Here is a 22,748-nt window from a genome sequence, read left to right on the forward strand (position 1 = left end):
AAGGTCTTGGAGGTGAAAAATACCCCCATATTGGACTTGGAAATGGAGGGGCCTAAAAATACTCCTCCCGCTAATACTAATAAGCAGAATGAGAGGCAGAGGAGACGATCTGATCCAACCCAATCCGGTGGTAGCCAAGCATGTATCCGACCAACGCTACATCTGACTCTCCCACCTATATCAGTCCTAGATTCAAGGGTAACAGGCCCATCTTGGATACAAAGCCCTAGAGGAAGCGTCCTTTCTCACCAGAACAAATTCCCTGGAAACCTCTGAACCTGAACACAAATCATCTACACCTGAGAAGCTGGAACCTAGGTAACAAATCGTAAGTAGGAGAAGTCAAGAGCAAAAGAGAACCCACTTTGTGGAGGAAGTCCGCTTCATCCTGTTTGAAGAGAACAAATCCCTGAAGGATTCAGGGAAGAAAATCTTCTCTTTCAGGGATAGAGGGATCCCTCCTAAGTAGAAATGGGTCTGAAAAGACCCTAACTTACACTGGGTAAGTATGGAGACTGGCCCAGACCAACCAATTGTTAAATCCTAACGTCACCCAGATGGCCCTGAAAGCAATGAGGGATACTCCCCTCCAAACAGGTTTGGGTAATTGTCTCCAGGAAGAGGGGGGCAGCTAATAATCAAGGGAAAAAGGGGACTTACTAATCCCATGAATCGCAAAGGAAAGAATGTGGGCTTGAATTTTAAAAGTGCAAAGATATGTGCAATGCATTTCAACAAGAAAAAGAAAGACATGTTGCTGACAATGCTGTTTTACTGAATCCATGGAGGGCTGCACTTTTACTTAAAGAGACAGATAACAGAGTGTAAATTACCTTCAATGAAATACCAGGTTGTGCTCCACTCATCTCAAGTGAAACGGAGCTCATTGCAATTATACGAAATAAAAGAACTTCCCTTTTCCTCATCCAAATGACAGTATGCTAACGGAAGTGCTCAGTCGACTTTCAGAATTTGAACATGGTTTTCTCATATAACTGTCCTATAAATATGGACAATCCAGAAGTGATATTCATGTATTTGCAACTGTGAGACTAAAGAGGTACATTGCAAATGGATATAAGGCCCTGGTGCCTTATAAAATGTCATGTAAAATGTATTGTGTGTGAGTTTAAAAGCCAGTGCTGGCAGAATTTTACATGCAGCCGGTCATTTCTCCTAAAGATGAAACTTAAACTCCAAGACATTCCCTCTGCTGATCCTGGAGAGGGAGGTCTGGTTGTCAACCATCAATCAGGGCCATTGCTAAAAAATATAGAAAGAAATACACTGCCTAGAGTTAAACCACGGTGGAACCAGATATGGCCGTGCCTGTTCTTTCGGCAGAAGTGACCTTGAGTTCACAACACCCATAATATGTACATTAGAGTAGTTGAAGATAAACATGAGCCAGGCTCTGGCTGATCACATGCTTAAGGAAAAGTGCAATTTAAGAGAACAAAGGAAAGACATGAGTTTAGTAAATGTAAAAATACATATTATTGCATAAAAAGGGCAGCGTATATGCCACAACAGTCATTCCAGACTTTTATTAAAGGTGACAGTAATCCAGTAATCCCCTTTTAACCACGCTAGAACGATTTTTGTGTGATAAACATTACTAAAGTTATTAATGAAAATTTGATTTGGTGTGAGGGCGAAGGGTAAAATTAACATGGGAACTATGAAGTGGCATATTTTTCACTGATACGGCTCCTGAGTAAATGAAGAAAAACCTTATCTCTGCATAGAAGGGGCGTGCCAACTTCAGATTAGCATCATCTGATTTGCCTTAAAATGTAGTTCTTAAAAATATATTCATAAATGTAAAGATTTGAAAAATTAGGGTTCTTGCCATGTTGATAGATTTTGTTAGCTAAACAGGCTGAGCGCACATGTCAGTTTGGGATGACAAAGCTTTCTCCTCCCACAGCTTTCCTAACTCACACTCCTCATCTCTTTGTCTTATTAGCACACAGGTGGGAGGTGGGTAGAGAACAACAACCAATCCCTTTCGCAGGAATCATAGGTTTGTGACACCATTTGCCCTAAACGTAAACCAGTTTGCATTAGAACTGGGGCTTTTCCACTTATTCCGGGAGGTCGCCTGCTGCTGCACTCTTGCGAGAAACATCCAAGCAGAGAGGTCCCAAATCTTGCATTGGAGACAGGGACCAGGAGACATAAAAGCTGACTGGGACCCCTAGGAGGAGACAGAGGGTAATATCCTGGACTGACACCCTTGCTGTTCCAGATGTGCCCTGCTGTTCCCTGATATCCATTACAAGGCCTCTCCTGTAAGTAGAGCTATCCCCAAAGCCATAGATTGTGTAGGCCCTGCATTTCTTAAGTATTGTTCTAGTTTTTTCCCCATAGAAAAATATCCTGTTTGTCTGTGTAGATCCTTAGCATATATAATTAAAGTAAATCAATTAATTGCTTTATAGAAATCACGGGATGTGCTTTGATGGCATTTGAAACTAACAAGCTCTTCCAAGTGTGTTTTGAGCCGGTATAGATATAAAGATTTGCCAAAAATAATTAATCCCAAAACCCTGTTTTCACGTGAGTGTGCAGGGTGCAAAACGAAATTGCCCCTTTGTTCCCATTGTACTCTGACCCAACCACAACGCTATGGCTGTTCTTTTTAGGTGTTGCAAAACACATTTTACCATTGCTTTTCTTTCCCTCATATTGCATTTGTGTTATAAGTCAAAAACTATTTTGCGCTTTGAATCACTTTTTCCAAAAAGTGCATTTTATCAGAATCCCAAAGCAATTTTCCCATTGTGTTCCCACTCTCTGCTACTGGCCTTCAATTCAGAGGGGCCAAGTCTAATTTATGTTTGGAGGGGGGTAGTTGCTGGAAGAAAAGTATTATAACTAAATCAGCAATCACTGTGTGTCTTGAACTGTTCTTTTTCTGCATTGGTAAAGGATTTGAAAAGAAAGCTGCCGGAAATTGTGACTGCGTATCTCAGTATTAGCTTTGTGTTGGTGCCATTACGGAAGTCATTTTTGTTTGTGTGTTGCCACATCATTGGTAGCTAATGTTATTCTATTTGTCAAATTTGGTTTCAGTAAATTAACAAATCTATATTCTTAATACACGCCAGCCTGGTTCCTAGTCGATTGTGGCACCAGGTATTTGTTGGGGTTGGGTGTGAGACGGGTTGGAGGCCTTTCCAAAATGAACCTTAACAAAAGTGCTTTGTTGTGCGCCACATTCATTCGGGGGGAAAGGAACTCCCTGAGGTGAGTGTGACTGCGTAATAAACCATGACAAAGAGCACATCAAAAACCCACAAGAGTCTGCAAAAGTACAGCACATTTCCTCGTCAAACTGCTCACATTTTCACAATCCTATTAAAGATGACACTATCAACCATCCTTGCACAGGGAACCGATATGATATCTCTAAAAGATCTTTCTATTTGTGACACCAAAAACTCAATGGGCCTCATTATAAGGGTGGCGGCCACGGTATGAATGGTGCCGGTAAGGCACTGGCACCGTTCATACCGGGCCGCTGCATTACGAGTTTTGCTCGTGGGTTCCCGACAGCCCGCCAGGTCTCACCAGCGAGCAGAACTCGTGATTGCACCAGCACCGTTATCAACCATGCCGGTGCAACCATGCTCCCCACCCCCATTCTGCCCTATCGGGCATAATGGGGATCGGGAACCCGGCATTACCGCCACCTGCGAATGGTCAATTGCCAGCCCATTCATCTCGTAATGGGCCGGTTATTGCCCAATCGTGGGAGGCAGTGCCGGCAGCGAGCATGGCGATTGCCGGGCCTGCCATACAGGCACGGCTACCGCCAAGCTCGTAATGAGGCCCAATATCTGGTATACAATGGCCTCGTGGGACATGCCATGTGGCTCAAAAATTCCGAAAAGTCAAGACACGTTGGACATAGCATGGATCAAACATAATCCAAAGTAGCTCACCCTTTTTTCTAATGTAAACTGAACATTTCCCAGCTATGTTTTGTGGAATTAAATGCAATTCACAAATCACAGCACTGTGCGGCCTCTGGAAGACTGATGGCAAAAGGAATTAGAAACAATGTAAATGTATATTTAGAACTTACATAAGGTAGATTTTATATAAATGTTTACTAGGAGTTCTTTATGAAACTTTGTTGATATGGAGGAGTCTACATATTTATATTTTATTCCGGTTTTTTTCTTCATTTCTATCGTTATTGTAAGCTAGAATTGTTTTTACTTCAGCATTTTTCCTTTTATTTTCATTCTTGTATAGTTTTGGCCTGTGAGTAGCTAGTACATCACATTCTGCATCCTGGGAATTGTAATATTTTTGGTCAACTAATAACTTTTCTATGTTTTTTAACACATAACTTTCATTTTTGAGAATGTGATGATGGACTGACCACAGAGATTAGCATTTTCATCTTCTGGCACTCCATCTTTAGCAAAAGGTTTAGTCCTTACAGTCTTCTCTAGCCTATTGACCTTGCCCTCAGCAGATAATGTTCCCCTGTAATTGTAGTCCCCATCCTTTTGAAACAGGTTGGTTTTGACTTTCTGGATATGGTGTTTGATCAACCGCTGTGAATAAACATTATGTATATATCATGGATGCCTAACATCCACCTGAGTACTGACAACATGGTGGCATCTGCCTTTTTTCTGAAAATAGATTTAGTGCCTAGAAGGTACAGGGCACAGTAAAAACCTATTTTGAGACCCTTTTTTAAGAAGCAGCAAATGTTAAGCTGTTTTTTACCTTTAGTTCTGTTGCCCCTGAAGACGGATTTTATTGATTCAAAATATCTTGGACTAATTGAAGGCATCATGAAAGGAATAGGATCTTCAATATGTTGAATCATAAGGTTACATTGATTATGAAATTAGTTTTCTACTTTCATTTGAATTTTTGATTTACACTCTGTATACAAACCTAATTTGAGAGTAGCTTGTTTTCTTCAGTGCCCAGCGAGGATAGGGGGGCAGACTAGCTGGACCTTCCAGACAGCATTAACTATCCCATGATGAGAGAAACATCGAAGATTTCATTATGTCTCCTGAATATTTTACGTCTCTGGGTTAAACGGGATTTGTCACCCAGTAGTGGTTGAGCAGAAATAGAAAACACACTTTTTATTCCTTTAAAGGTCTTTCCCGTAGTGAGATGCTAACTATGCTTTACAATACCAAGACTGAATCTAAAGACTGAATATCCCTGCCCCTTAGTACAGCCAATCTCGAAACAACAGTAACAGAGCTATTAGGAGACAGGACAAATAGGAATCAACATTGTACATGCACGCCTCTTGGAGAAGGGTGTGTTTCCAGCCAAAGTGAAGTCACGGAGGCTCTCCTTTCAAAAAAAGACTAATATTAATACCCAACCTTGGAATAATTATGGATCTAGTTCTTATCTTCCCTTTCTCAGAAAAATCATAGCGATGGCCATTGCAATTCACCTCTAGATAAACATTGATAAAGCCAAATGAAATTAACAATATCAATATGCTTTCCGGCCTAGTGCCATATTGAGAAGGTGAAAGTCCATGAAGCGACTGATACTCTTCAGATGCTGGATATGGGGAGGCCTAACCACTTTTGCTGACAGATATATCTGTGGCCTTTGAGATGGTTGAACGTGGACCATCGTTTTCCACATTATGCCACTCTAGGATGACACAGGAGAAAGCCCTGTAGTTGTTCACATTTTTCCTATCTAGATGCAGTCAATTCATCCATATGAATTCTTCCAGGTCTACCCACTGCCTGAAACCTGCAGACTGACATGGTTTCACTCATGATTTTTAATCTGTGCATGGAACCACTGGGGTATCTGGTGACAGAGCGGACTGTGGGGGTTTTGAGATGCTATTATGCAGATGACAAGCAGCTCTATGGGAAGGTGCCTTCTGTGGGCGGCATCCAGTGCTCGGAGGCGTGTCTGCTTTGCCTTGGAGCCAGAAGGGCCCCAGTGAGCCCGAAGCTGAATCCATTTCAGATAGAACTCATTCTGCCGTCCTCAGGAGGGAATTTACAGCAAATCCAAACATAGACTTGTTTTTTCCAACCCTGTCCTCTAGTGCTCAGCCCCTGTTTCTTTGTTATCCACCATGTTTCACAGAAGGATTAAGTAACTCGCTTTCATCTACATCTGCTAGGTCACCTAGATGGGGTAAATGCCCTTAAGGCAGAGGTACCAATTTCAACTCTTGTTACAAAAAAAGGTAATTGATGTCATTTCACAGTGAATTTAATGGGAAAGATAATATGATTAGATGACACCCATCCGGATGGATGACTTAGCACTGGTTGCCTTCAGAAGCACATCTTCTTTGGACAATTGGTTCTCTTCAGATACTTGGCTTGTAAATAAATGGCCTCATGGACAGAATGTGTAACACATATTTACGACGTGACAATCTGGAGATATCAGAAGTGTTTTCGTTGACCCTCTACACCCTCCCGTCCCCCGCCGCCCCTATCCTTCTCTCTCTGCACGCTCCTTTGGCTTCGTTCAGAGCTTGTTCCTTCCTTGCTCGGTTCATGCTAAATGCATCTCATTCCCTGACACACCTGCACAGGAGAACCAGGACACCTGCCATGAATTGCGGAATTATTCTCCCATTGCATTGTGGCTGAACCTAAATTAAATTGTGAGAAAAGGTTTCATTTTCTGTTAGCTCAATATCTTTCAATTTGACCCTATAAGCTTGAGCGGCGCCCTAGAAAGATTACGAATGCTTCACGAACATGTGTAAAGTCACAGTTATATTAAATCATGTTTTTGGACCAATTTGAGTGCTTTCAGAATGTTCTTTTCGAATGCTATGCTTTTTAATATTGCGAAATATATATATATCTCTCAGAATTTTTCCATTTCAGAACCTGACATGTATTTATTAAAAAAAAGCCTAGGATCTTTTTCCTTTGATCTCATCATGTTAAAAATAAGTTCAATCAATATTGAGGGCAGCTGTTCAGCAAGGGAAAGCAAGGACTGATGCAGTGCCATGATGGAGGCGGGCGTCTGCCTGGTCAGGGTCATGCATGGTGCTGCTTCACATGTGAGACTGAGTGTGCAGCCTGCAGAGGTAGCCGTGCAGGGAACAGGGTGGAAATCCATGCTTCTGAACCAGAGATGGCGCATTGCCATTGTACAATTGTACAACCTTAGGGGAAGCTGAACTGAAAAGGTGAATTTTATACTAAGTATTCCGTCAAGTAATTCAAGTCTTGGAAGCAATATTGCTCTGAGAAGGGTCTCTGAAATAGGGTCTTGTTTCCTTATTTTTTATCAATGTAGTAAACGGGGGCACGCTTCAAAAGCAATTCAATCATGAGGAAAGTACCAAGCAGACTGTTACTTAAGAGCTTCCGAAAGCAGATCGCAAACAACCTCTGTCAAATACTGAATTAAGATTTCAGATGTGTTATGCTTCATTTGTGGAGACCTTACTTGCTTGAATGATAACTAAATGAAAACATGGTCACGTTCCATGAAGGTCCCCATTACAAAATGGGTGGATTTCACCCTGGAAAGTGTTCATGGGTTAAATATCGTAGCAGCGTGTGGAGTGGTAAACAACTCTGCATTGTGTGTCTGCATGTGGAGAAACCAGAAAGTCTCCATGCAGTAAGTGGGAAAGACTGGTACTGCATGCAGACCTTTCCAAAAAGACTTTTATGCTGACTATTCACAAAAGACTGCTACATCCACACAGAAGCATCCAGGCCAAATGAAGGGCCAGTCACAGTCTGTAGAGCATGTAGAAGGCCCTCATAGAGCTGGTAGTGATGGGTGCCACTGTAAGGTGAACTTCACCGGGGTGGGGGAGGCAGCTGAGGAGGTGGCAAAGCAGGCAGGCCCGCTGGCTCTTTTGCCACCTAATGAATTATTCCAATGACCAAAGGCGGACTCGCTAGCGGGGAGCCGCTGTGGAAGGACCTCAAGTTCCTGGCCTGCTTAATTGTGGCTGAGCACTGGAGGGAGAGCATGGCCCCAGGAGCAAGACCATTTACAGTGATTCCAATGACCGTAATTAGTTTGTGGTCTTCTAGTTAGACTCTTAAATGTTGACCTTTTTCTTAATTTCTTTTTATATGTGTGTGTGTGTGTGTTTATGTCTGGGTAATATGGGTGATAGGAGGGGTAGGGTAGGGAGGGGTAGGGTAAAGAAGGAGGGCAAATAGGAAACTCCCCATTTAATAAACCCAAAAATAGGTGACATTCAGAACTCGAACTAGAAGACCGCAAACTAACTGTGGTCGATGGAATCACGTAGAACTGTGGAAGAAATGGTCTGTCTCTTGTCCTTAGACAGTGCAAGTAGAGGGGCCTATGAGTCATTGACATGTGTGGAATCTGAACATTGGCTCCCATGAGGTGACAGCAAAAATGTATCCTGAGGGCAGAATGTCAAGGAGTCCTGCACTGCCCTGTGTATAGAGGTGAGCTGTCTTGGGGATCTTTTGTGGTTTGAGACAAGGGGCCTCATTACGACCTGGGCGGTAAGGGATTACCGGTACCGGTAAGGGCACCGGTGACTGTAATCCCTTACCGCCCTATTCCGAGGTCCCTTTGCGGGTCCTCCCTTAACGGCTGGTAAAACCAGCCGTTAAGGACGGGTCCCGCAAACGGACTTTAGAGGTAATAACGGTACCGCAATTTGCGGTACCGATTACCGCCTTCCCCATTCCCATTGAGCCCTATGGGGGCTAAAATGGGAATGGGGAAGGGCCAAGGTGAATGGGGAATTACCGCCCCCGCCAACCTTGGAATGGGGCGGTAATTGCTCCATTCACCATGGCGGAATCGGTAAGGTTTTGGAGGCAACCATGGCGCTTATAGCGCTATGGTTACCGCCCAAGTCGTAATGAGGCCCAAGGTGTATTCCCCACAGCAGGGTCTGAGCCTATGGGAAAACACTGTTTGTTTCTAAGGCCCTCATTTGGAGTTTGGTGGTATCCCATTGCTAATTCTGTCAGGATACTACTGGCAAACTCCACTTACCGAACCTGCTGACCGATATCCCAGTATTACCGGGATATTACACGTAGCAGAGAGCCAGTAAGTTCCCATTCCCTTGTAGTCCTATGGTACCGGTGATTAAGGCATTTATCTACCGGTGGGGGCCTGATCTACCTGCTGGGAGATCCGTGGCCTCCAGGTGCAGACTTGAGCTTTGCCGGTCTGAAAAATTGCCAGGTGCCGGAATTACCAGCATTTTTTTCCTGCATTGTTTCCAGACCAGACCGGCAAAGTTGTACTGATGCCGAATATGTTGACTATTTCAGTGAAGCAAGCTTGCAACCAATGGTAGCGATGCTTTGATGAATTGCTCACAGCATGATATCATGAACGCGTCCTTTCTAACCAAGGATGTAACTGTGCACTTGAAGTCCCTTGGATCCCCGTATGGGGGATTAAAGGAAACTCTGGCTGGAAAGCATCTCCAATGACAGAGTGCCCATGGAGAGTAGTGATAGACAGGTGTTCATGCAAGCTATAAGGCTCTCAGCGTGCACACCCATGATGATGTTTTTAAATATATTTTGGGGCAGTTTGGTCCTGGATTGGAAAAAGGTAGTCTATTTTTTCTTTTTAAATCACAACATTGCGGTCACGACAAATGTTATGAGGTCGTTGAGAGATGCTGACATTTGAGCAATTGGAGGTGGTTTAAACAAACAGAGGGCTAGTTATGACCTTGAAGCTAGGTTTAAATCAGGTCTGTCATAGAGAAGTTTGTGTGTGGTCCTCTGTGGTGAGAACTGCAGTCTTGTGGTGTTGTGGCTAATTTTGCCTGGTGTTTACTGGCCTATCTGCAAGCTTTTGGCTGGGTCCCTTTGATCTGTGTTACTTGGCACTGGTAGATGGTTGTAAGGGTCGAGTTAAAAATGTTTGGACTTTGTCAGGCAGGATCGAAGCATGTGGGGGTTAGCACAGCCATTGTCACTGTGCCACATTCGCTTTACATGGGCAGAGTTTTGGGTTAGTTAATGTTGGCATTCATAGGTGATCCCTGGCAGCATTAAAGCTCCTCCACCATCATGGGAACCCCACGTGCCATCCAGCCTTGTGAATCCTGCACATGTGTCCGATTCCCCTGTGGGATCCGATTCCCACATAATTGGTTGATTTCAACATTGTGTGTCTAGTTTCCTTGATATGATAATGATATGATATGATAGGTTATTTATAACGTGCCCACAGATTTCTAAGCGCGTACCCAGGGAGTGAACCAGTGTTGCTCCGTGTCGTCTTGTTTCCAAGGCGAGCACCTTGCCCCTGAGCTATCCTCCTGAGACCAACACAAGACCTTAGAGAGCAACACAAAATGCTGGAAACGGCACCTGACATTGCTGATCTCTGCCACGCGCTTGATTGCCAGCTGGAGTTCATCCTGAGACCCTTGACTGATGCAGCAACTCAAGCGAATCTCGGGTTTGCTCCGCCATCACCTCTCTTACGTGCCTCTGGTGTTTTGCGCAGATGGATCAGAATGCCCCAAATACGCCTACCCTCACAGATGCACAACCCGCCAGGATCTTTCCAGGGGTTTAACTCCCAAGCTTCCGGGTCCTGATTCATGGAATTTTTTTTTAAAGTGTTTTTTTGCATTGAAAATTGACTTTGCACTGACTTTGCACCACTCTGTGAATCATGGTGTTTGTTGGGAGTGCTGTCACTTTGCACCAGTGTAAAGTCACTTTGCACCACGCTAACAATTCCATGACATGTCTTTAAAACCTGGCCTTTCTTACACTAGGAAGTAAGTTGAAGGGAGGTTGCTATGCTATGCCGTGGTGCATTGTTCAAATGCACCCACACTAACAGTGACCACCAGGCATTGTGGAAGGCCTCAAAGCCTGACCGCTCCTGAGCCACAGAGAGGCTCAAATCATAGACCGTTTCCCACAAAAGTGTGTGAGACTATCACTGCATACAAAAGGACAGACATCTACCCCACCCCTCCGCACGCACTCTGTTTGTCGTCTCCCCCCCCCCCACGTTCACCTTTCACACATTCTGCTCTTGACGTAGACACCCTTGCTGCTAGGATTGGAAGCCCCACAATTATTGTTATGAAGCTTGTTTGTTGGAGAAATTAAATTCAGCCCCGGGCAATACAAGCAGACACCTTCAAGGTGGGTCAGCTTGCACACAACTCCAGTCCATCACACAGCCACACAGTAACACTAACTGTCACGCAGGCCTGAAACGAAACTCACTGACAAGATGGAAGAGGACTGTGCAGCGGACATCGTGTCTATTCTCTGTGCCCCCTTCTGCGTTGCCACTGCATCAAAATGGTTCTTAGAGGTAAATCAAGGCGTAGAAATATTACGCCTTGCATTTACGCCCTGGTTTGCCTCTCCGCCCCATTTAAAATGAGGCTGGGTGTGTGTTTTTGCTATCTGCAGCATACATCTGATTTTAGTTTAGACTTTGAAAGTAGCGCATAAGAAGCACACATCTATCTAGAATGCACCCACTTAAAAAAAAGAATTGAACTTCTATTTAAGCATTCCTTTCTCCTGCTACTTGCCCATGAATGCGTTTTCGCCATTGCATAGCTAGGTCAGTGCATTTCTAGGTGTTCATTGTCCCCCTTTTCTCTGTATTGTTTTTCTCTCTGCTCGTAATGGGCATTCAGCATTGTTCGACATCTACCCACGTGAATCTTCGGAGCACACAGGCATGGCCGGCATTTACCGCAAAGCCATTTCAGAAGAAGACACGTCGCTTGCGCCCCGTAATGAAAGGGTCCACAAACCACAAAATGCACGATGTTCTCGCAAGCATGAGGTGAACAGTTCGTCATGGACTTGCAAGTTCGGTTTTAATAATAGATATAAACACTGATGCGGTGAATGTCAGCTGATAAGGGCTCCATATTAAATGAGTTCAGAATCCATTCCTTTTTGGCTTACTGCACAAAAACCCAGACTCATTTAAAAAGTGGAAAAGGTCGCTTTAATGTGACAGGCCAAAGCTTACAATTCAAAATGCTTAACTGGCTCCATGGCCTAACAAACTAAATAAATATTACAACAAACAATTAAATAATTAAACATTCTCCTTTTTCATTTTCATCTTCCCAGCAATTAAATAAATAACTCATCTATCGCCTCCCTACTTACCCCTTGGAGCCTACCGTCTCCTTGCCCTTTTCCCAGGCGTCCCGCTTTCTCCCAGGGGCCATGCCCCTCCAGGCTCAATACCTGCTCCCCCGGGGTGACCTGCTTGTGCAAACAGCGCCACCCCCTCCTTTCCCATGTCATTCCCCATTGTGCTTCCCTCCCCTCACATCAAAAGGGGCCATGCCCCCGGCACCAGAAAAACCCTCCCCTGAGGAGTTCTTTCTGCCCCACTCCCCCTCCCCCTTTTTTTTTTTTTTTCTATCTCCAACTTCTTACCCAGTCTCCCAGCCAGGAACTCAGATCCGCCAGGTAATAACTATTCCCATACATGGACAAGTGTACTCCGTCCTCTCTAAAAATAAGGAGCCCTTCATACGTTATGTCTATGTGGTCCATCACCTGTACCGCCACCGAGGCACAAAACTTGACCATTTCCCTGTTTATCCCTTTCCTTGTCCTCTCTATTGCTCCCTCATTTCTCGCCCCCCTCCAAACTCTCCGCGGCAACAACTTGGTCCAAACCACCTTTGTTTTAGGCCACATTTCCCTCATCCAAACTAAATCCCTCTTCATTTTCCTTCACAGAGAGACCCCCGTATCCTTCACAAGGTCATTCTCTCCTGCGTGAATAATTACCACATCTGGAACCCCATAGCGGCAACAACTTGGTCCAAACCACCTTTGTTTTAGGCCACATTTCCCTCATCCAAACTAAATCCCTCTTCATTTTCCTTCACAGAGAGACCCCCGTATCCTTCACAAGGTCATTCTCTCCTGCGTGAATAATTACCACATCTGGAACCCCATAGCGTTCCTTCATCCCTGCTAGTATAGGAAGCAGCTGATCCCAGCGCAGGTCCCCCAAACCGTGCCATCTCACCACCACCTCCTTATAGCTGCATCCCAGCTGCCTCCCAAACACCCTTTTTTCCGCCTCCTTCCCAGCCCACTTAACAATTGAATGGCCCACAATCCACACTTGCGCCAACTCCCCTTCCTTTCGCGCAGCATCTGAAACAAGAAAATTAACAATCACTGGCAAGTCAAAACATCACAATAAGAGCAGTCCTCCCCAAAATCCTTTACCCCATCTCATCACACATTCCCTTTATCGAAATCCCTGACGTACTCCTTGTATTTCCCAGACCTCCAACGCCCCAAGCTTTTCACTTTGTCTTCGGAAAATCCCAACCTACTGCCTTCAGATGCTGCGCCCATCCTAAAAGAATGAGTCCCAAAATCCTCTGCTTTTTCACCCACCACTACCAACGCCTTCCTCAATACCCCCAGCACATGTGCCGCTGCCACCGGCGACCCATCCTCATGCTGAAACACCAAGCCTGCCCTACCCCCACAATGCTCCTTCCACACCAATCCTACCTGTACTGGGCATAAATTCCTACTCCCTCTACCCAGTAGAACCCAAGAACCCCTCCCCTTCTGGTCAGTCTTGGATCTTCTGATCTTGATGTCCAGACCTTCCTCTGTAATTCGTACATCATCCCATTGCAGTCCTCCTACCCCCCCTTTTCCCCCTACCAACTCCGAAACCCTAAAAGCCCCAAAAAATAACCAAGTAAAACAAGTCACAAACAGTTCCCCCTCCCATACTGACCAGCAAACTCCCCCCACCACCTCAGTCAGCCTCTGCAACAATTCCGCCGATATCGGCCTCCTCTTATCCTTGTCCCTCTTACTCTCCCTAGCCCAACCTTCCAACATCCTATTTGCCATTTCCCCACCACTTGGTTGAAAACCCCAAAACCATTTCCCATAGAAAGAAATCCCAGCTAACTTCCCCACAATCGTTGCCTTTGACCACCCCCTGTCCATACACCTCAGGAGAAAATTCATAACATCATCTCTCCTCCTCTCTTCCGCGTCCCATTCACCCTTCCAACTACACGCTCCCCCTCTAATAAAGTCCTCCCAGGCCCTCCTATATGCCTCCTTAGATGCCGAGGCCAATGAACCCTCCACCAGTGAAAGCGCTCTCAGTTTCCTATCTTCCACAGCTCCTCCGGAATCTGTTGCCCCTCCTGCTCTGCATCTGGAGCCAATCCACGGAATTTCTGCCATTGAAAACGAGATAATGCATCAGCGATGCCATTATCCTTCCCCGGCACATGTGTTGCCTTAAACACCACATTCCATTCCATGCACCGCAGCACAAATTCTCTCATCAATCTCACCACCCTCTGATCCTTAGCTGACTGCCTATTCACCACATGAACTACGCATTCATTGTCAACATTAAAATTCACCTTCTTATTCTGAAAATCCATCCCCCACAACTGCAATGCAACTAGAAGTGGAAAAAATTCCAGAAATGCTATACTCCTTCCTTCCTTCAGCCACCATACTGGCCATTTCTCCGCACACCACTTTCCTCCCCAGAAAACTCCAAAACCTCCCGCTCCTGCTGCATCAGAAAATATCTGAACTTCCCAAGTCACCGGGTCTCCCTGCAACCACATTGTCACTCCGTTGAAATTCTCCAAAAAGCGCAACCAAATTCTGCAATCCTCCCTCACTGCCCCTGACACTCTTTTTCGATGATGTGGGCACTTCGCTCCCGCCATAGCCCTCGCCATGTTCCTGCAAAATGTTCGCCCTGGGGCCACCACCTTGCATGCAAAATTCAGATGCCCCACCAAACTTTGCATTTCAACTAGCGTCATCTTCTTGGCAACCACCACTTTTTCCAACAAAACCACCAATTTGCTCACCTTGTCGTGCGGCAAGCGTGAGGTCATGGCCACTGAATCCAGCTCAATTCCTAGAAATGTCAATACCACTGCCGGCCCCTCAGTTTTGCTTTCCGCTAATGGCATCCCCAGCTCCTCCATCAGCTCCTGAAACAACTGCAGCATTTTTTTACACTCCTCCACTCTTTCTGCCCCGCTAATGAAAAGAAAATCATCCAAATAATGCAGCACACTATCCCAACCCGAACCGAATGAAAAGACCCACTGTAAGAAAGAGCTGAACCGCTCAAACAAAGCACAGGAAATTGCGCACCCCATTGGCAAGGCTTTGTCTATGTATATACCTTCCTCAAACTGCAAACCCAACAACCAAAAATCCTCCGGGTGCACCGGCAATAGCCTGAAAGCCGCCTTAATATCACACTTGGCCATGAAAGCCCCTCGCCCTTCCTTCCTTATCAGTTCCACCGCCTGGTCAACACTGGCATACACAACTCCGCACTCTTCTGGAGCAATAAAATCATTAACTGACATACACTCCGGCCATGACAAATGATGTATCAGTCTGAACACCCCCGGAGCTTTCTTCGGCACCACCCCCAGTGGGGATATTACTAAATCCCCTGGCAAGTCATCAAATGGGCCCACTATCCTTCCTGCCTCTATTTCCTTGGTCAATGTATGTCTCACCACGTCAATATTTTCTCTTGCTGACTTCAAATTTTCAGCCCACCTGCACACTCTTGGGCCCTGGTACCCTAATCTGAACCCCTGACAGAAACACTCACTCAAGATCTTCGCCCCTTCTCTGCCCGGATAAAATTGTAACCATTTTTCTAGCACCCCCACTTTAATTGGAGTAAAAGCTTTTCCCCACAACCCCTCTACCTGTCCCCCTCCCCCTCCCCCTGTCCCCTTCCTGGAAACACTGCGTGAGAGGGTGTTTTCCACCACACTTGCTACACTCGTGCCTGAACCTACACAGGGTCCGTGCACATCCATCCTTATTATACCCCCAGCACGCTGCTGATGACTGCCCTCTACCTCCTCCCCCCGCCCCTTCGTGGGCGGGGCGACCAAGAAAGGGCCGGAAAGGTACAGGCAGCCCGCTCGCCGTGTGCAGCGTCGGGGCAGGCCTCGTTGGAGCCATCCATTGCAACCAAAGATCCATATCTATCTCCCCCCAGACCACCTGACTGTCCTCCGCCAATCTCGCTCTGAATTCCTCATCATACCTTACCCATGCAAAACCCCCAAAACTCATGAAAGCCTTCCTGATAACATCCATATATTTAAGCAGAGCCACGCAACGCTCTGGAAATTTTTCACAATAAACGCTGGCATAAATGATAAATGCCGACGTCCAATTCTCAATCGTCACCGGGACCCTTGGGCGCGACGCCAGTTCCCTTTCTTCCTCTTTAGACCCCTCTTTTGCTCTCACTTCCCTATGTAGCAATTTGAACACATCTACAAACTCCCCTGCCTGAATCTTCTCCCTTGTCGTTGCCATCAAGTGTGCCCCCAATGGTTTTGTTATCCCCATGTACGGCAATTTTTTCTCCTTTCCTTTCACTTCAATCTCTTTTTTATTACCAGCTTGCACTTCAAGCACCAATGGCTCCAACGCCTTATCCGTTTGGACCTCCACTGAGCACATGCTCTTTTCAACCCCCAAAGCTCCAATGGCCTGCACACCAGCTTCTTTTCTTACCCCATGCAAACTCGTCCCTTCATTCCCCGTCACCCTTCTCGTGACCCCTCTCTGCCATGCAGAGGACCATTCCCGTTCCTGCTCACCTCTTTCCACGCCCGCCGTCTGTGGTCTGGCATCCACCCCGATGCTCCTCATCTCCTTTCTGAGAGGGCTCCTACTGCGGGGACAAAACATGTCAACAGACTCACCCAACCAATAATTTCCCCGACCCCTTACCCCCCTACCCCCCTCCCTTTCCATATCCCACATCAAACTTCTTTTCTCTTCCCCCTTGCCCTTGCCAGTCTATGACCCTCTTCCTCCCACTGCCCCACATATTCCTCCAATCCCACTTCATCATCCCTTATGTACCACTGCTGATGCGAGCTCCTGCTCAAGTTGAGGCGATCTTCTTCTTGCGAGCCTGGGGCGTACGCCCCGTCACTCCTTTGACGTCTTCTTGGCGGGGCTGGGGGGACCCCTGCCTGGTCCTCTTCTCTCGGGCGAGGCGTTCCGTCCTCCACCCTGTATTCCTCATTGCTAGGGGCCGTGCTGCACCCTCTAGGCTCTCCTTGTGCTGATCGAGGTGGGGCCGTACTAAAACCCTCAACCTCACTCTGACCAGTGGGGTCTGCGCAGCGCCCTCCACCCTCCATCCTCATACCCCTGGAGGCCGTTCCGCGCCCCACTCTACTTTCCTCAATTGATGGGGACCTCTCCCTCCTTCTCCCTCCTGTACTCTTCTGCAAATATTTTCCCCCTCTTCCCCTCTGCCCTGCCACCCCCCTCAGCACCCTCTCGCTCGGGTCCCCAAGAGCCCTCTCCATCTGCGTACTCCCCTCTTCCCTAGGGCTATTACTCACTCCCTCCCTCAGAGGCTCCCCACCTGAAATCATCTCTCCCTCAGACGCTCTCCTGTCTATCTCCCTTCTCATCCTCCTTCCCCTGGATTCCCATACCTCCCCTCTCCCTGCCGTGGGGGTGCAAGCCACCACTGCCGCGAGAGCCCCATATGCCGCTGCTCTCCGCTGCGGCCTCCCCCCACTTATCTCCCCCTCCCCAGTGCCCTCTCCCCCTGTGACCTCCCCAACTGCCCCTTCCAGTTGGGCCCTAGATGCCCTACTAATTATTGCCAAGGCCTACTTAAGAGCCTTGGAATCAACCAACCCCTTCCTGTTGGCACCCTGGCCCACCATCGTGCACTACTAATAAATTGTTTGTGCACCACAAATATATATATATACCCCTTGAAAAATGACCTAGCAAAACTAAGCCCCCGAGCCGAACTACTCGTGGAAATCTTAAAAATTTGAAACTGATAACTTCTAACTCAACTTTATTATTATTATTTTTTTTTTTTTAATTTGCCCCACTAAATACCCCCAAAATACTGCCCTAACCCTTGTAGCCCCCTGCCCAGGAGCTAAGTGCCACCCTCTAGAGCAAAAAATCCCACAAAAAACAGCCTAACCAGTAACCGGGACTATTTTCTTCCTTGACACACTGCCCCCTGGCGGTTAGTGAGCGCCACCGCACCTCAGGCCCACAAAATAGCCGAGGCCCCTTTAAATGGGCGCGCTCTGCCCCCTCTGTCCTTCGACAGACACCGCACGCAACGTTCCCCTCTCCCTGCTTGCCCAACACGGGACCTCGGATCCCGTATCACAAGAAAACTGCTATTTCCCCCACCCACTCCCGAGCGGATGCCTATTCCAGGAAGCCTGATGCTTCCAAAATCCCGCCCCCCGCCGGCGAGCGAACGGAGCACGGATGCTCTTATACCAACTCCCCCCCGCACGCCCACGGCACCCCGCGCCCTCGATCCGACACCAACAAACCACTCACCGCGACGCGGACCCGGAGCTGCGGTAAGTCCCAGGGGGTGTCTTATTTACGGCACCCCCAAAATAACCCTTCCCCAACAGTATATAACTAGTAATGTTATAATTATTATATTTTTTTTTTTTTTTTTATACTAAACAAAGCTAAACTGACCGCCCACTATACCCCACTACCCTCGCCAATCCCCCACCTCACCTGCTCTACCCCTCACACTCCTAGGCCCAGCTACACAGGGAAGGCTCGGGAGCAGGCGACCAGGACAATCTTCAAGTCCTAACCGTCGCCTGGCTCCCGAACCTTCCCTGAGCCCCTTAAATACCCCGGGAGGCACTCTGCCTCCCACGGCCACTCGCTGGCCGTGTGCAGCGCCAAAAATCTCCCCGGGGGGAAACGCTACGCGTTCCCCCCGGGGCCCCCCTTCTTAAGGAAAATCGGGAAGTGTAGTGCGCTGGGCGAGTCGTGTCAACATTTAAATGCCATGCGAATTCTAAAACATGCTTCCATGTTTGATCTAAATGGACAATAAGGGTTTAGAAATGCACAACTTTTCATCGGCTCTCAAGATATACGAGAGATTTGCATTTACGTATTTCTTTATTGTTTCTAACATTCAAATGTTGGGTGAGGGTGAAACCCAAGACGCAACTTCCGTGGCGCTTTCAGGGGTTCATTCCATTGGTTTGTCACTGTCATGCCTTGGTAGGAAGCCATTGTACAGCAGCGCGGCTGGGTGAAAAGAAACGGGCCAGTCTCTACCTGGGAGATCCAGGTGGTCCTGATGGCATCTCTGTAGTGGACACTTTCGCTGCTCTTTTGAGAGTGGGCCGGTTTGTCAAACCGGATATTAAATTATACCTCTTATTACAAACGATTTGTATGTATATTGGCCTACGCCAAGTTGCTTAAAAATTGTATGCGAATAACTCTCTGCGGCAAGGTCTTGACCTTAGAAATTGATGTAAGCCGCCATCTTGAATCAAGCCTCCATTTTAGGTTAGAAACCGCCATGTTGGGGTTTTTCACCCTGTAATCTAAAATGGCTGTCTTGTGTGTCCTTGTTCTTGCCTTAACCTCTCCAACCTCTGTAGGGGAGTTAATGTCCAACCTGCCCTCAGGCTACATGTTAGGGTCATGTAGACCTTGTCCTTTGTTGACCTCGGGAGCAGGGGATTACTTGAATTAGCAATGTTAAACTACAAGTATACGAGAACAGTAATGCTATCCGAATATAATATGCGTGTTTGGTCTGTGTTAAAGCAATATATAAAGAGTGTAAATGTTAAATTGAAGAATAATGGAATGTGTTAGTAAATGTATTGAAAAGTAAACCGCATGCACAAGATATGTAAATTAGGAAAGTGAACCTGGCGGGACCCTAGCCCAGTGCATGATTAACCTGTAAGGGCTGGACATCATTTTACAAATTGTATAAATGCGTCGATGTCCAGCTAGGAAATTCCCTCACTGCTCATATTGAACCCTGCTGGTGGTCTCTGTGATGTATTGATGGCCGAATAGCTATTTGTGTACTTTGTTGAATACTGTTCAGTTTTGTAATAAAGATTCTGGGAATCTTTATGAGCCTGTGTCGGTGTATTTTCCTTTGCTCGGTGTAACAGCCGTAATATTGTATTTTTTCCGATTCCACAGATGGCGCCCGAATAGGGACCCTCAAGATTGACTTCGTCTCGTTGAAGGTTAGCCCGGCTATCGGACCGGGATCGGACGGTGTCAACAGGACCGGCCACTCTAAGACAAGAAGTGAATTCCTCGACGAAACTGCACGATCCGATCCCTGGACGGTGAGCTATAGCCCGAGATGACGTCTTGACGAGGGTCCATATATTTGAGGTGGGTAAATTTGCAGAAAATCACCAGACACGTTGGTCCTTTACATTGTCCTTAGTAACCCGATCGGGCCTCCCAGTCCTTTGGTCAGGTGAATCGTGTCCCGATTCTTAATTTAACCCTGACAAATTTGAATTTGGAGCATTGTACTCGCGAGCACAATTATTTAACCAGGTAACACCAGAACTTTGATATGCCTGGGAAATTGTCTGCCTACTTTAGGGCATTTTTCCGCAGTGACAGACAATCTTTGGAAGATAGCCGTCCCGCACCACAGGAGGGGTCGCCGGCATGTACTATGTACTGTAAGAAAGGCTTTAGGTAGTATAGCATTTAATGACATTTGGCACAGACAAACCAGACATAATTCTAATCTTCGTAGGCCAACCAATGGTAGTTTTGAAATCCCTTGTATAGAATATTTAAAGTCTGTATTAGTAAAGAAGAAGGCTAGGCCTGCAATATTTGACGTGTTGCACAGTTGGAAAATAGAAGCTTTGCAGCAACAAAAGAGTAGAGAGAAACATATGCGTCGACATATGACGAGTGTCGAAAAGGCATGGTTATATGATCAAAATAAGCAATTGGAGTCAGTTAGGAACATGGACAGGGCATTTCAATTAGGCATTCAGAAAATCTACCCTTCAAAAGATTTTCATACGTCAGACAAATTGATTAATAAACTTTTGCATGAACAAAGGCCTGATGCCTCCGCGCCAGCTCCATATGTCCCTCCTCCTGGCGCTTTGCCCCTTCCTGTTGTAGTTCCCACTCCCATAGTTCCTCCGATCTTCCCTGTTGTTCTTCCTGTTGTTCTTCCAGCCGTCGCCCCTTTGCCTGCCCCCTTGCCTTCACCTGTTGTTATTCAGAATGTGCCTACTCTTTCTCTCCCAAGTGATCCTGCATCGCTTGTATTAGACCAGGGAGCAAAACCAAGGGTTGTGACTCATAATACTTTTTTATTTTTTTTATTTATTGTGATATAACCACATTTGGGTTTTTTTACACATTCAAAAACAAAAGGTATATACATACAGACATCACATTATAAATTATATCTAGATAACATTTAAAACTAATTCATCACAATCTTATAAAGTTAGCATATTAAAATTGAATTCATCACATCATTATCTAATTTTCCTATAAAACAGTTTTCCCCCTTACTTCAACAATCAATTAACAGTATTCTGACGATATAAAACCTGTCAATTGCAAAACCCTTAAAATGTTAGGGTCAATTTTGTTTCATGGCCCGCAATCATTCTTTTCCAGAAAGCGTCGGAGGATAATCTATCCAATGACCCAACTGAATTCCCTAAATGTTCCACCCTAATTTCCCAAGTGCCTTTACAGAATCTTAGCAGGTGCTCTAGGGTTTGTTTGCTTAAATCTGAGCATTCCGTGCATAGACTCCGGGCCCCTTCAGTGACTCCCCATTTGGTTAGTACTGATCCGGTTTTAATCAAGTTTAACCGTACCCTCATAAAGTTTTGTCCTCCTTTTGGGTTTGGGAACTTCATCAAGTATCTTGGTACAATACCCTGTTTTTTCCCGTACTCCGGAATAGAGGATGATCTCACCATATCCCCTGTTGAGATCCAATCTCTCAAAGATAAGGACTTCTTGACTTTCAGCGGATTTGAGATCAGTATTAATTTATCTGATTCACAATAAGGTCAGCAGGTTTTCTGCCGTCTTTTTGAGTTCTATCAAAGTTAATGAGGATTCAAGATTCATATTTTCTAGGAGATTTCCGTATAGTGTATTAGTCATTGACACAATAATTGACCTATACAAGGAAAGAAGTTTCCAATCAACTGCGTATTTTAAAGATTTTAATCCTAGCTCATATCTGAGTGTTATCGTATGTAATCCTTTAGGCAATCCTAATACCTGTTTCCAGATATAACCTTCTATTTTTTGCCAGTCTATTGACCACAGCAAAGGTTTGGCCTCAATTCCGTACAATAGTACAGGGATTACTTTGGCCACATAGAAGTTTATAACAGGCATAATGGAAAATTTACCATAAAGGCTAACAATCTTCTTCATCTGGGCTATTAGTTGTGTCCCTTTAGCCAGGATTTCACCATACTGCATCCCAACTGTAGGGGTCGCATTCACAGTAATGCCCAGATACGTTACTTCTTTTACCACCGGTTTCTGGTTACTGCCAATTGACCACCGATATTTTGTTTCTTTGAGGCCTTTCCGCTCAAAAATTACAATCTTAGATTTATCAGGGTTTACCATCAGGTCGTTTAATTTCATATACTTGTCGAGGGCATTCAACAATCTTTGTAGACCGATGGGAGTCCTGTCAAGAAGGACTATGTCGTCCGCATACATAAGCCATCTTACAGCCAAGGACCCCACCTTTGGGCTTATTAATGATGAGGATTCTAAGGCGGCTCCAAAATCTCCCAGATAAAACTTAAAGAGAAATGGAGCCACCATACAACCCTGTCTGACCCCCCTATCTATAATTATATATTCTGACAAATGCCCGTCCGT

Source organism: Ambystoma mexicanum, chromosome 5q (assembly GCF_040938575.1).
Source record: "Ambystoma mexicanum isolate Mex_15411 chromosome 5q, UKY_AmexF1_1, whole genome shotgun sequence".
Taxonomy (NCBI): domain Eukaryota; kingdom Metazoa; phylum Chordata; class Amphibia; order Caudata; family Ambystomatidae; genus Ambystoma; species Ambystoma mexicanum.